This window comes from Serinus canaria, chromosome 8 (genome assembly GCF_022539315.1).
Source record: "Serinus canaria isolate serCan28SL12 chromosome 8, serCan2020, whole genome shotgun sequence".
In the NCBI taxonomy this organism is placed as follows: domain Eukaryota; kingdom Metazoa; phylum Chordata; class Aves; order Passeriformes; family Fringillidae; genus Serinus; species Serinus canaria.
Genome location: NC_066322.1, coordinates 556,398 through 569,166, shown reverse-complemented (window position 1 = coordinate 569,166; position 12,769 = coordinate 556,398). Strand labels below are relative to the sequence as shown.

Below are 12,769 nucleotides of genomic sequence, written 5' to 3'. Positions count from 1 at the left end.
CAGCCCCTCGGGGTCAGGTTGGAGAGGGGCCCAGCGCTGGCCCCAGGATTTGAGGGGGGGGTCTCAGCAGTGCCAGCCCAGCTGCAGGCAGAGCTGTGGCTGCTCCTGCTCCTCGCCAGGGCTGGGCTCCTCTCCCCTCTTCTCTTCTCCCGGGATTTCTCAGTATTCCTGTTCTCCCTGAAAAGGCTTTTATCACTATCAAAGCTGAATGAAAAAAGGACCTTTCCAGGTGCAACAGGGTGGGGTTTCAATCTCCTCATAATAATATCTGCAGTGTGAGTGGGGAGGACAGGCAGGAGGGAGATAATTGTGTGCTGGGCCACGTCCTTTATCGGATCACCCTCGACCCCGGACCCTTCCCCGAGCAGGTGATGCCAGCCCTGCCCCACAGCTCCTCCAGGCTGCTTTAAATAAAATAATAGAGTTAATGACAGAAACAAAACTACCTGGAGAGGGGCAATTCATCACGGCGTGTTCCACGCCATTATCTTAAAAACATCCAGTGTAGTAATCACTTGAAGGAGTGATAACACATAATTGTGTGTTCTCCAAAATTATAGGTGAATGGGAGTTGCAGCTAATGAGAGCCAAATAGCAGCTCAGGAGCTGCAGTGATTACAGCAGATGTGGTGATGAATGCATTTATTATTGGGCTATTGCAAAGCTTTTTATAGCAGAGACAGCAGGTTTGTAAATAAATAACCAGCCCCACGGGTACCTCACGTCTGACCAGGCAGATCCAAAGGTGCAGAAACCTCCAAAGGGGGCTGAGAAGAGCCCAGAGGAGTCCCAGTCCCACCCAAACCCTCCCATGCACGGGGCACAGGCACCGCTGTGTCACTGCAGGCTGGCTCCTGCTCCAGGGCAGGGTGATCTGTGGCACACCTCTGCTCCCTGGCAGGCACAGCACAGTCCCCACAAGTGTCCCCCCAGCAGGTCACTAGATGACAATCCATGTCACACAGTGCTGCTGGCACACAGTTCCGCTTTTTTGCACTTTCATTGTTGCCAGAATGTTTCAGGAGCAATCTCCAACCCCCGGCGGAATGAAAACAAAATTTCAGAACACCAGAGGCTCTCATGCAATAGGATTCCTGCCCAAACTCATGACTGAATGGCTCCATTTGTCTCCCTTCCACCAGGGCTGATCCATGATTTCATCTGGGCTTATCTCCCGGAACATTTACTCTGTTGATATACCCCGGGTAGGAATATTAGTGATAAATAATAAAAGAAGGCAAATTTAATTGTGCTGCAGTCTTTCACCACAAGGAATCTTTCAGGAGAATCACAATGATCTCTTGATTTACAAGAGCAGGAACTGGTTGTGGATGGATGATGTAAATACAGGGCCTTGGCACAGATGGCTCGGGCTGTGTTTGCCAGCAGCAGTCAGATTTTTGGATGAACCTCCCAGCTGCTTGCTCCAGCCTAATGCATTATTAACAGCACTATTGAACAGCTCCCGGGGGGCAGATCCTGCTGGGAAGGAGGGATGGAGCCCCCCTGGGCCAGCCCAGCAGGGCAGCACTGGGGAGGGGTCCTGGGGTTGGGTGGGGAGGGGTCCCAGCGATGGATGGATGGATGGATGGATGGATGGATGGATGGATGGATGGATGGATGGATGGATGGATGGATGGATGGATGGATAATGGATGGATGGATGGATGGATGGATGGATGGATGGATAGATGGAGAAGAGTCCTAGGGATGGATGGAGGGAGCAGTGTCCCAGGGATGGATGGATCGAGAAGGGTCCCAGGGATGGATGGATCGAGAAGGGTCCCAGGGATGGATGGATGGATGGATGGAGAAGAGTCCCAGGGATGGATGGAGAAGGGTCCCAGGGATGGATGGATGGAGAAGAGTCCCAGGCATGGATGGAGAGGGGTCCCAGGGATGAATGGAGGAGGGTCCCAGGGATGGATGGAGAAGAGTCCCAGGGATAGATGGAGAAGGGTCCCAGGGATGGATGGATGGAGAAGAGTCCCAGGCATGGATGGAGAGGGGTCCCAGGGATGAATGGAGGAGGGTCCCAGGCTGGCACTGTCCTTCCCCTGCCACCACTGCTCCTCACACCACGCAGTGCAGCAAGGAAAGGAGCTGTACCTTGGGGAGGAGAGCACGGCCCAGGGAACTCCAGGGCCAGGGCAGGATTCCAGCCCAGAGCTGCAGAGCAGTGCCCACAGAGGGGAGCAGCTCACCCAGCTCTCCGTGCCCACCAGGCAGGGTCAGGGCAGGATTCCAGCCCAGAGCTGCAGAGCAGTGCCCACAGAGGGGAGCAGCTCACCCAGCTCTCCCTGCCCACCAGGCAGGGCCAGGGCAGGATTCCAGCCCAGAGCTGCAGAGCAGTGCCCACAGAGGGGAGCAGCTCACCCAGCTCTCCGTGCCCACCAGGCAGGGTCAGGGCAGGATTCCAGCCCAGAGCTGCAGAGCAGTGCCCACAGAGGGGAGCAGCTCACCCAGCTCTCCCTGCCCACCAGGCAGGGCCAGGGCTCAGGCAGGGGGTGCCTCTGTGTCCCAGCACTGCCCTGAGCCCCTCAAACCAGAAACCTCAGCCCACGCTCCGAGCAACCTCCAGAGTCACCCAGGCCAGCCTTGGGAGGAGAAGGGACCCAAAGGGGGAGTTTGAGTTTCCTCTGACTGATATTAAACACCCCCACTGCTGCCTGGGACAAATGGCAATGCCCAGCACGGGGGGCTTGGGGGGCTCAGGGGATGGTGCACTCAGGGAAGGAGGAACCACCTTCCCAAACAACATTCCACCCACAACCCAAACAAACCAACACCAATTTGCAATCAGAAAAACTCATTCCTGGACTACCCAAACAAACAAATACCGACTGGACAACCCAAAAATCCATTCCTGGACAACCCAAAAATCCATTCCTGGAAAACCCAAACAAACACCAACTGGACAACCCAAAAATCCATTCCTGGAAAACCCAAACAAACAAACACCAATTGGACAACCCAAAAATCCATTCCTGGACAACCCAAACAAACACCAACTGGACAACCCAAAAATCCATTCCTGGACTACCCAAACAAACAAACACCAATTGGACAATCCAAAAACATTCCTGGAAAACCCAAACAAACAAACACCAATTGGACAATCCAAAAACATTCCTGAACAGCCCAAACAAACAAACACCAACTGGACAACCCAAAAACCCATTTCTGGAAAACCCAAACAAACACCAATTGGACAACCCAAAAATCCATTCCTGGACTACCCAAACAAACACCAATTGGACAACCCAAAAACATTCCTGAACAGCCCAAACAAACAAGCACCAATTGCAGAACCCAAACAAACATTCCTGGACTACCCAAAGAAACCTTCACCAATTGCCTTTCTAAGAGAACAGTCCTGACCGACCACCTAAACTAACACTGAGCACTTAAACAGTCACTTACACAATCCTTTAACACCCAAACAAACACTGACCACTTGAACATGGAGCACTTAAACAATCATTGAACATCCAAACAAACATTGGCACTTCAACACTGAACGCCCAAACAACCCCTGAGCACCTAAACAAACACTGGGCACTGAAAAAATCCTTGGGCACCTAAGCAAACATGGAGCACTTAAACAATCATTGAACATCCAACAGTGAGCACCTAAACTAACACTGAGCACCCAAACTAACACTGAACACTGAAACACTGGGGGCTTGAACAGTTATTGAGCACCTGAACAGTCACTGAACACCCAAACTAACACTGAACACTGAAACACTGGGGGCTTGAACAGTTATTGAGCACCTGAACAGTCACTGAACACCCAAACTAACACTGAACACTGAAACACTGGGGGCTTGAACAGATAGCAAGTTGATTGAGCACCTGAACAGTCATTGAACACCCAAACTAACACTGAGCACTGAAACACTGGGGGCTTGAACAGTTATTGAGCACCTGAACAGTCACTGAACACCCAAACTAACACTGAACACCCAAACTAACACTGAACACTGAAACACTGGGGGCTTGAACAGTTATTGAGCACCTGAACAGTCATTGAACACCCAAACTAACACTGAACACTTAAGCACTGAGCACCTAAAAATCATTGAGCACCTAAACAAACACTGAGCACTTAAACAGTGTTGAACACCCCAACGGTGAGCACCTAAACATTGAGCACCTATAGAAACACTGGGCACTTACATATGGAGCACTTAAACAATCATTGAGTACATAAACAATTAATGAGCACCTAAACAATCACTGAGCACTGAAACAATTAATGAGCACCTAAACAATCACTGAGCACTGAAACAATTAATGAGCACCTAAACAAACATTCAGCACCTAAACACTGAGCACCTAAATGATGGTTGAGCACTTAAACAAACACCTAGCACCCAAAAATTCAGCACTTAAACACAGATCACCTAAACAAACATTGGGCACTTGAACACTGAGCACTTAAATATTGAGCACCTAAACACTGAACACCTAAATATTGAGCACATAAAAAATCCTTGAGCGTTTAAACAATCACTGAGTACTTAAACAAACACTGAGCACACAAACAAACATTGAGCACCTAAACATTGAGCCCTTAAATAATCCTTGGGCACCTAAACAATCACTGAACACTTAAATAATCCTTGGGCACCTAAACAATCATTGAACACTTAGACAAACATTGAGCACGAGCATTGAGCACCTAAACATCCAAATATTGAGCACACAAAAAATCCTGGAGCACCTAAACAATCATTGGGTACTTAAACAAGCCTTGAGCACACACACAAACACTGAGCACCTAAACATTGAGCACTTAAAAATCCTTGAGCACCTAAACAGTCATTGAGCCCTTAAATAATCCTTGGGCACCTAAACAATCATTGAACACTTAAATAATCCTTGGGCACAGGAACACTGAGCACCTAAACAATCACTGAGTACTTATATAATCCTTGGGCACCTAAACAATCACTGAGCACTGAAACAGTCAATGAGCACCTAAACAAACATTCAGCACCTAAACATTTAACATCTAAATGATCATTGAGCACTTAAACAAACACCTAGCACCCAAACATTCAGCACTTAAATACAGATCACCTAAACAAACATTGGGCACCTAAATCTTGAGTACCTAAACACTGAACACCTAAATATTGAGCACCTAAACATTGAGCACTTAAATAATCCTTGGGCACCTAAACAATCATTGAACACTTAGACACACATTGAGCACGAGCATTGAGCACCTAAACACCCAAATATTGAGCACATAAAAAATCCTGGAGCACCTAAACAATCATTGAGTACTTAAACAAGCCTTGAGCACACACACAAACACTGAGCACCTAAACATTGAGCACTTAAAAATCCTTGAGCACCTAAACAGTCATTGAGCCCTTAAATAATCCTTGGGCACCTAAACAATCATTGAACACTTAAATAATCCTTGGGCACCTAAACAATCACTGAGCACTTAAATTATCCTTGAGCACCTAAACAGTCATTAAGCCCTTAAATAATCCTTGGGCACCTAAACAATCTCTGAGCACTGAAATAATCCTTGGGCACCTAAACAATCATTGAACACTTAAATAATCCTTGGCCACATGAACACTGAGCACCTAAACAATCACTGAGCACTTAAATAATCCTTGAGCACCTAAACAGTTATTGAGCACTTAAATAATCCTTGGGCACCTAAACAATCATTTAACACATAAATAATCCTTGGGCACAGGAACACTGAGCACCTAAACAATCACTGAGCCCTTAAATTATCCTTGGGCACCTCAACGATCACTGAGCACACAAACAAGCATTGAGCACACCCACAACGAGTACTCAAAGAGGGAGCCCCTAAACCAGCACGGAGCCCCCAGACCCCCTCTCTGCCTGCCCAAACAGCCTCTGCCTGTGTCCAACAGGTTTTATCCCTGCTGGGAAAGCCCTCGGTGCCCCCGGGGTCCCTTCCCAGGCCGTTCCCCTTCCTGCACAGCCCTGTGCACCAGGGGGCTGCTCTGGAGCCTTTCCTTGGGCACTTCCTCTATAAACAGCTTTTTAATAGCAGCAGCCAGGGGGAATTCTCTCTCCTCTTTACGTTTTTCCTTTGAAGAAAGCATACCCAGCCTCCTAATCCCTGTTCAAAGTGAGCTGGCTGTTCATTTTACCTGGAGAAGAGAGGGGGAGAGAGAGCCACATCCTTTGAAATGTAGCAATTTCCCTTCAGAGCAGACCTTTGTAAACTGTATTGATTACTGGTTATTGATAATCTCTGTGTGAGGTGTGGAAGGATGCTGAGTGTGGGAACAGGTGGGAACCATGCACAGAAACCACGCTGGAAAACACACAACAACACATGAAAATTCACCTTTACATCAAATATCTGCAAGCTTTTACTTTAGATTAAATCATGGAATAGTTTGGGTCGAAAAGGACCTTAAAGCTCATCCCATTCCCATGGCAGGGACACCCCCACTGTCCCAGGGTGTCCCAGTGTCCAGCCTGGCCTTGGGCACTGCCAGGGACCAGGGGCAGCCCCAGCTGCTCTGGGCACCTGTGCCAGTCCTGATATTTTACTTTTATGCAAGAATAAGTGTCAAAAACCTTCCTCCAACAACTGGAGAAGAGGAGCTTCAGGGAGACCCAGCTGTGGCCTTCCAGGACCTACCAGGACCAGGAAGAGCTACGGGACAGATGGGAAGAGGCTGTTCACAAGGGACAAGGGGGGATGGCTGCCACTGCCAGAGGGCAGGCATGGATGGGATTTTGGGAACTGGGACTTGTTCCTGGCAGGGTGGGGAGGGGCTGGGATGGAATTCCCAGAGCAGCTGGGGCTGCCCCTGGATCCCTGGCAGTGCCCAAGGCCAGGCTGGACACTGGGACACCCTGGGACAGTGGGAGGTGTCCCTGCCATGGCAGGGGTGGCACTGGGTGGGCTCTGAGGTCCCTGCCATGGCAGGGTGGCACTGGGTGGGCTCTGAGGTCCCTGCCATGGCAGGGTGGCACTGGGTGTCTTTGAGGTCCCTGCCATGGCAGGGTGGCACTGGGTGGGCTTTGAGGTCCCTGCCATGGCAGGGTGGCACTGGGTGGGCTCTGAGTCCCTTCCAGCCCAAGCCATTCCAGGATTCTGTAGCCCAGGAGCTCAAAGCCCAAGGAATCCTGCACGAATTTCCCCTGCATTTTCTCCAGTAGCCTTGTCTTAATTGTGCTCATATTTCCTGCCTGGAAATTTAATTTCATGTCATTCTTCAGTCGTGTGCCAGCACATCTCCAGTTCCTGTAATATTTGTTCTCCTGCTCTGGATAACCTTGTCAATCTTCATTAGAGCTGGGGGAGGCAAACAGACTGGGCTGCGAGCTCCAGGTGAGATTCCCATTGTTCCATGTGCTGCTGGAACACATTCCAGCCTCCCCATGCTCCCAGGCATTTCAGGGGCTGCTGCCCACTGGGCAGGCACTCTGGGAGCTCTCAGCCCCACTGATTTATTTCCATTGCAGCCTATGAAACGTGCAGTAACACATTTCTGAGTCTGAACCTCGCAAGTAGCTCAGAAATGGGGAAAGGGAGAAGGGAAATGTGGCTGGAAATGGGGATGAGAAGGAGGCTGTGTCCTCCAGAAATTCTAGAGACTCCAGGAGAATGCCCCGTGGCCTCTGCCTTTATTGGAATAAAGAAAAAGGACTGCTCTGCCTCCTTTGGGGACACAAACCTCTGGTGTTTGTGGGTGAATTTCCCAACATTTTCACTGAATCCTCCCTGCCTGGCCCTGACCAAGAGCCTGTCCTGGGCTCAGGTGCCAGGAGTTTGTGGTTCTGTGGGATTGCACAGTCCTGCAGCAGGAAGAGCTCAGGGTGGCGTGAGAGTCATTGCCTGGCTGCCCCTCTCTGCCCTGGGCACGAGGAACCAACCCCAGGCTCTGCTGAGAGGGGAGGCTGCTCTCAGCTCAACCATTTATTTATTTTAAAATAAATATTTATTTATTTATTTTAAATATTTATTATTTTAAAAATAAATTTATTATTTATGAAATAATAGGTTATTTATTTATATTGATATAAACAAATAATTAATTATTTATATAAATAAATGAAAGACAGTTAAGTTAGATATTAAATAAATTAAATTTAATTAATTATAAATAAATTAATTAATTGTGATATAAATAAATAAATAATTTATTTATTATTGATTTATATAAAATAAATACTAAATATTAATTATTTATATAACAGAAATAATATTTCTATGTATTTATATAAAATAAATAAAGTTATTTATTTATATAACTAACTAATAAATAAATTTCGTATTTATTTATATAAAATAAATAATAATTATTATTATTTTATATAAATCAAAAATATTTATTATTTTTATATAAAATAAATAAAACTATTTATTTTATATAAAGAAATAACAAATATAATTTATTTCCCATGGATAATCGCTTTGCCCTGCAGCTCTAGCCCAGAGCTGGAGCAGGCCCCCATTTGGGATTGTTTCCCCAGCCAGACATCCCCCAGCAGCTGAGAGGAGGGGGTTGAGGCACAGCCTCTCCCCTGTGCTCTCCCTTGGGTTCCTGGTTTTAGGTAGGCTGCTCCGTGAACTTTTCCTGAACTGGCAGCTCAGGTGCAGAAAGCTGTGGAATGCCAGATTCCGGAGATTTCCAGTAATTTTTCATTAAGCCACAGAAGTGAACAGATTTTCTCTGGGGGAGTGTTTGTTCTCCAGCAGTGCCTGCCTGGTGGAGCCCCACTGCCTTTCCCAGGCTCACCTTGCTCCAGGCCCCCTCCTCCAGAATTCCCTGACTCTGGATCTTTCTCATTTTCTTTTAAAAATAATTCTCATGTGCCAAAAATGATGTGACTTGAGAGCTCTGAAAGAGAAGCCCGGCAGCGTGCCAATGTGAGCAGAAAAATCTCCTTTTTTAGCAGCAAACACACCTCAGCCAGGTGGGCCATTATTAGCTCTGCCATTAATTATGCCACTTTTAAAATTTAAACCTTTTCCCAGCTTCCTCACGCGTATCTGAGATAAAATATTCAAATGCATTCAGTGTCTCTGAGAGGGTAAATTCAGCTGTGAAGCAGATTTCCATTTTCCTAATGCTCTCTGGCACTTGCTGCTGTCCACTTGCATTAGCCTGCAAAAACCTTTCCAGATTTATCAGCCCCAAGTCCGTGCCAAACCAAATGTGAATTTATAATTCTGAATTTATAAATCTGTCCTGCACCAAAACTGCCTGGAGAACGAATCATTTGTCAATAGAAAGTTGGTACATTTTAAATGCCTGCAATCACAACGCCGCGCCCAAAAACCTGACGGAGCAAGGAGAAAAAAAATATCTTTTCAGGTAAATTCTTGACAAGAGTAATAGCTTGTGTTCGTTCCCTGCTCTGCTCGGGATCCTGACAGGGAAGGCGAGGACATTTCAGACACATTATGCATTTTGACACTAAGTAACTGGCAATTAGCTGAAGTGCATAATTGCATCCTAATGCAGCAAAGGAGAAAATAACAAAAAAGCCTGGGAGAAGGGTTATACAACTGAGGGGTTGATGACAGCTGAAACCTACAACAAACCCAAACAAAATCTGGGAGAAAATGAAGGATAAAACACCGCCCCAGGCTCTGGAGTGACTCATTCCAGGCTGGAGGGGAAGGTGGGTGCCAGCACCTGCATCCCCCAGGAGCCCCGGGAGGAGCTGCCAGGTGGGCTCAGGACCATCCCTTCAGCTCCAGCCTTGGAATAACAGCTAGGATTGGGAACAGAACCACCAACAGGGTGCCCAGAGCAGCTGGGGCTGCCCCTGTGCCCCTGGCACTGCCCAAGGAGCAGCCTGGGACAGAGGGAGGTGGCCATGCCATGGCAGGGTGGCACTGGGTGGGATTTGGGGGCCCTTCACACCCAACCCACTCGGGGGTTCTGGGATTTGAGGAAACCAGGTGCTGGAGCTCAGCACTGAAAGTGCTGCCTCGATAGATCTGTGGAAGGAAACAGCTCTGAAACTCAGAGAAGTGAGAGTTTGGGTGGGTACAGAGGGCACAGGGAGCTCTCAGGGTTTGGGTGGGCACAGAGGGCACAGGGAGCTCTCAGGGTTTGGGTGGGCACAGAGGGCACAGGGAGCTCTCAGGGTTTGGGTGGGCACAGAGGGGCACAGGGAGCTCTCAGGGTTTGGGTGGGCACAGGGAGCTCTCAGGGTTTGGGTGGGCACAGAGGGGCACAGGGAGCTCTCAGGGTTTGGGTGGGCACAGAGGGGCACAGGAAGCTCTCAGGGTTTGGGTGGGCACAGGGAGCTCTCAGGGTTTGGGTGGGCACAGAGGGGCACAGGGAGCTCTCAGGGTTTGGGTGGGCACAGAGGGGCACAGGAAGCTCTCAGGGTTTGGGTGGGCACAGAGGGGCACAGGGAGCTCTCAGGGTTTGGGTGGGCACAGAGGAGCACAGGGAGCTCTGAGGGTTTGGGTGGGCACAGAGGGGCACAGGGAGCTCTCAGGGTTTGGGTGGGCACAGAGGAGCACAGGGAGCTCTGAGGGTTTGGGTGGGCACAGAGGGGCACAGGAAGCTCTCAGGGTTTGGGTGGGCACAGGGAGCTCTCAGGGTTTGGGTGGGCACAGGGGGTCACAGGGAGCTCTCAGGGTTTGGGTGGGCACAGGGGGGCACAGGGAGCTCTGAGGGTTTGGGTGGGCACAGGGGAGCTCTCAGGGTTTGGGTGGGCACAGAGGGCACAGGGAGCTCTCAGGGTTTGTGTGGGCACAGGGGGTCACAGGGAGCTCTCAGGGTTTGGGTGGGCACAGGGGGTCACAGGGAGCTCTCAGGGTTTGGGTGGGCACAGAGGGGCACAGGGATCTCATGGGAGTGAGGAGCCCAGCTCCTGTGGGATCTGGGAGGATGGGAATGAGGATCCCAGCTCCTGGGGGATCTGGGGAGGATGGGAGTGAGGAATCCAGCTGGGAGAGGCTCCTGTGGGCTGGTAGAGCCTGGAGGGTGGGGATGGGAAATCCCTGTTCCCCCTGACCCTTCCAGGACAGGCACACAAATGTCCCAGCCTGGGCAGTGCTTCAGAATTCCAGAACCAAACCCAGAATATTTTCACCTGGCCCCAGAGCCTTCTGTGTTTAAATTTACCCAGGGATTCTGGGACTTGTTTTTTCCCAAGAGAATCCTGGCCCAGCCCTGCTCCCTCACCCCAGAGTGCCCAGCTCAGGGTCCTGCTGGCTGCTCAGGTTTGCCTTGCTGGGAGGCTGCGAGCTGCCCTGGCACGAGCAGCAGAGGCTGCAGCATCCAAAGTGCCCTCGAGTGTGACTGTGCCCAACAGCCACAGCTTGCTCCTTGTGGATCATCTGTTAAAAACACATCAGTGGTGCCAGGGCAGGCCTGGAGCCCTCCCAGCCAGGGCAGAGCTTGCTGTGAGTGCCCCACTTCACAAGGGCCAGGCTAAGGGCAGGGTGGGCAGGTAATCCTCTGCATCCTCTGCTTGCCTGCCAAGCCCAGCAGCTGCCATCCCTTGGCACTGGCAGAGTGGGCAGGGAGGGGTGGCCCTGCCAGGAAGAGACAGACTGGGGGGGTCACTGCCACCCTGTGAGCAGGGCTGGCACCCAGGAGCAGGAAGAGAAGGGGAGACGAGCTCCTCTGTGCCTTTTCAGCCCTGCTGGCAGAGCAGCTGCTGCTCGTTCCTGAGATCCAGACTAGAGTAACGTGTTTAATTGTGACAGTGATAAAGACAATGAATTACAAACGCTTTTAAAGGAATATATTAATGAATGTGGGGTATGATATAAAATTTAATTAGAATTTTAAGCCTTTAAGGATAAAGCGAATTAACTAAAAGGCTTTATAATGAACTAATATAATACAGAAGGCAGAATTTAAATAGATTTTGAAGGTCTTTTAGGCAGTTCTCGTATGGAAAAGCAGCCATACATGTGTCTAACTTTTTAATTGCCTTGGAACACTGGGAAGGGATCGTTGCTGGCTTCATTTTCTTTGAACATAACTTTTATTTATGCATATTTATTCTCGTATTCCAATGCAAATAGCACGCTGGAAATTAGGTAGTTATGCAAATAGCTGGATTGGATTAGGGAGAAATATGGAACATCCTAAGGCACCCTCAGGGGTGGTGGGGCCAGCCCCTGGCCCTGCACAGACCCCCAGCCCCAGCCCGTGGTGACCAAACTTAGGGACACTCCCTGAAGGACAGGGACAGGGACAGTCCCTCCATGGACAGGGACAGTTCCAGCATGGACAGGGACACTCCTTCCATGGACAGGGACAGGGTCAGGGACAGGGACAGGGACAGTCCCAGCATGGACAGGGACAGGGACAGGGACACTCCCTGATGGACAGAGACAGGGACAGTCCCAGCATGGACAGGGACACTCCTTCCATGGACAGGGACAGGGACAGGGACAGGGACAGGGACAGGGACAGGGACAGGGACAGGGACAGGGACAGTCCCAGCATGGACAGGGACACTCCCTGATGGACAGGGACAGTCCCTGATGGACAGGGACAGTTCCAGCATGGACAGGGACAGTCCTTCCATGGACAGGGATAGGGACAATCCCTGATGGACAGGGACAGTCCCAGCATGGACAGGGACGCTCCCTGATGGACAGGGACAGTCCCTGATGGATAGGGACACTCCCTGATGGACAGGGACAGGGACAGTCCCAGCATGGACAGGGACACTCCTTCCATGGACAGGGACACTCCCTGATGGACAGGGACAATCCCTGCATGGACAGGGACTAGGACACTCCCTGGTGGGCAGGGAC

At 49.9% G+C, this 12,769-nt stretch overlaps 1 protein-coding gene and 1 long non-coding RNA gene across 7 annotated transcripts in view; both read right to left on the bottom strand.

Annotated features, from left to right (window-relative positions):
- NEGR1 (neuronal growth regulator 1) overlaps nucleotides 1-12,769 on the bottom strand; it is a 164,109-nt gene that overhangs the window by 92,455 nt on the left and 58,885 nt on the right. The gene's annotated exons all lie outside the window — the stretch shown is intronic.
- Nucleotides 3,192-5,933, bottom strand: LOC127059882 (uncharacterized). Its single transcript, XR_007778201.1, has 3 exons — nucleotides 5,280-5,933; nucleotides 3,859-4,729; nucleotides 3,192-3,777 (listed from the first exon to the last, which is right to left on the bottom strand). It is a non-coding gene; the product is annotated as an uncharacterized LOC127059882 (long non-coding RNA).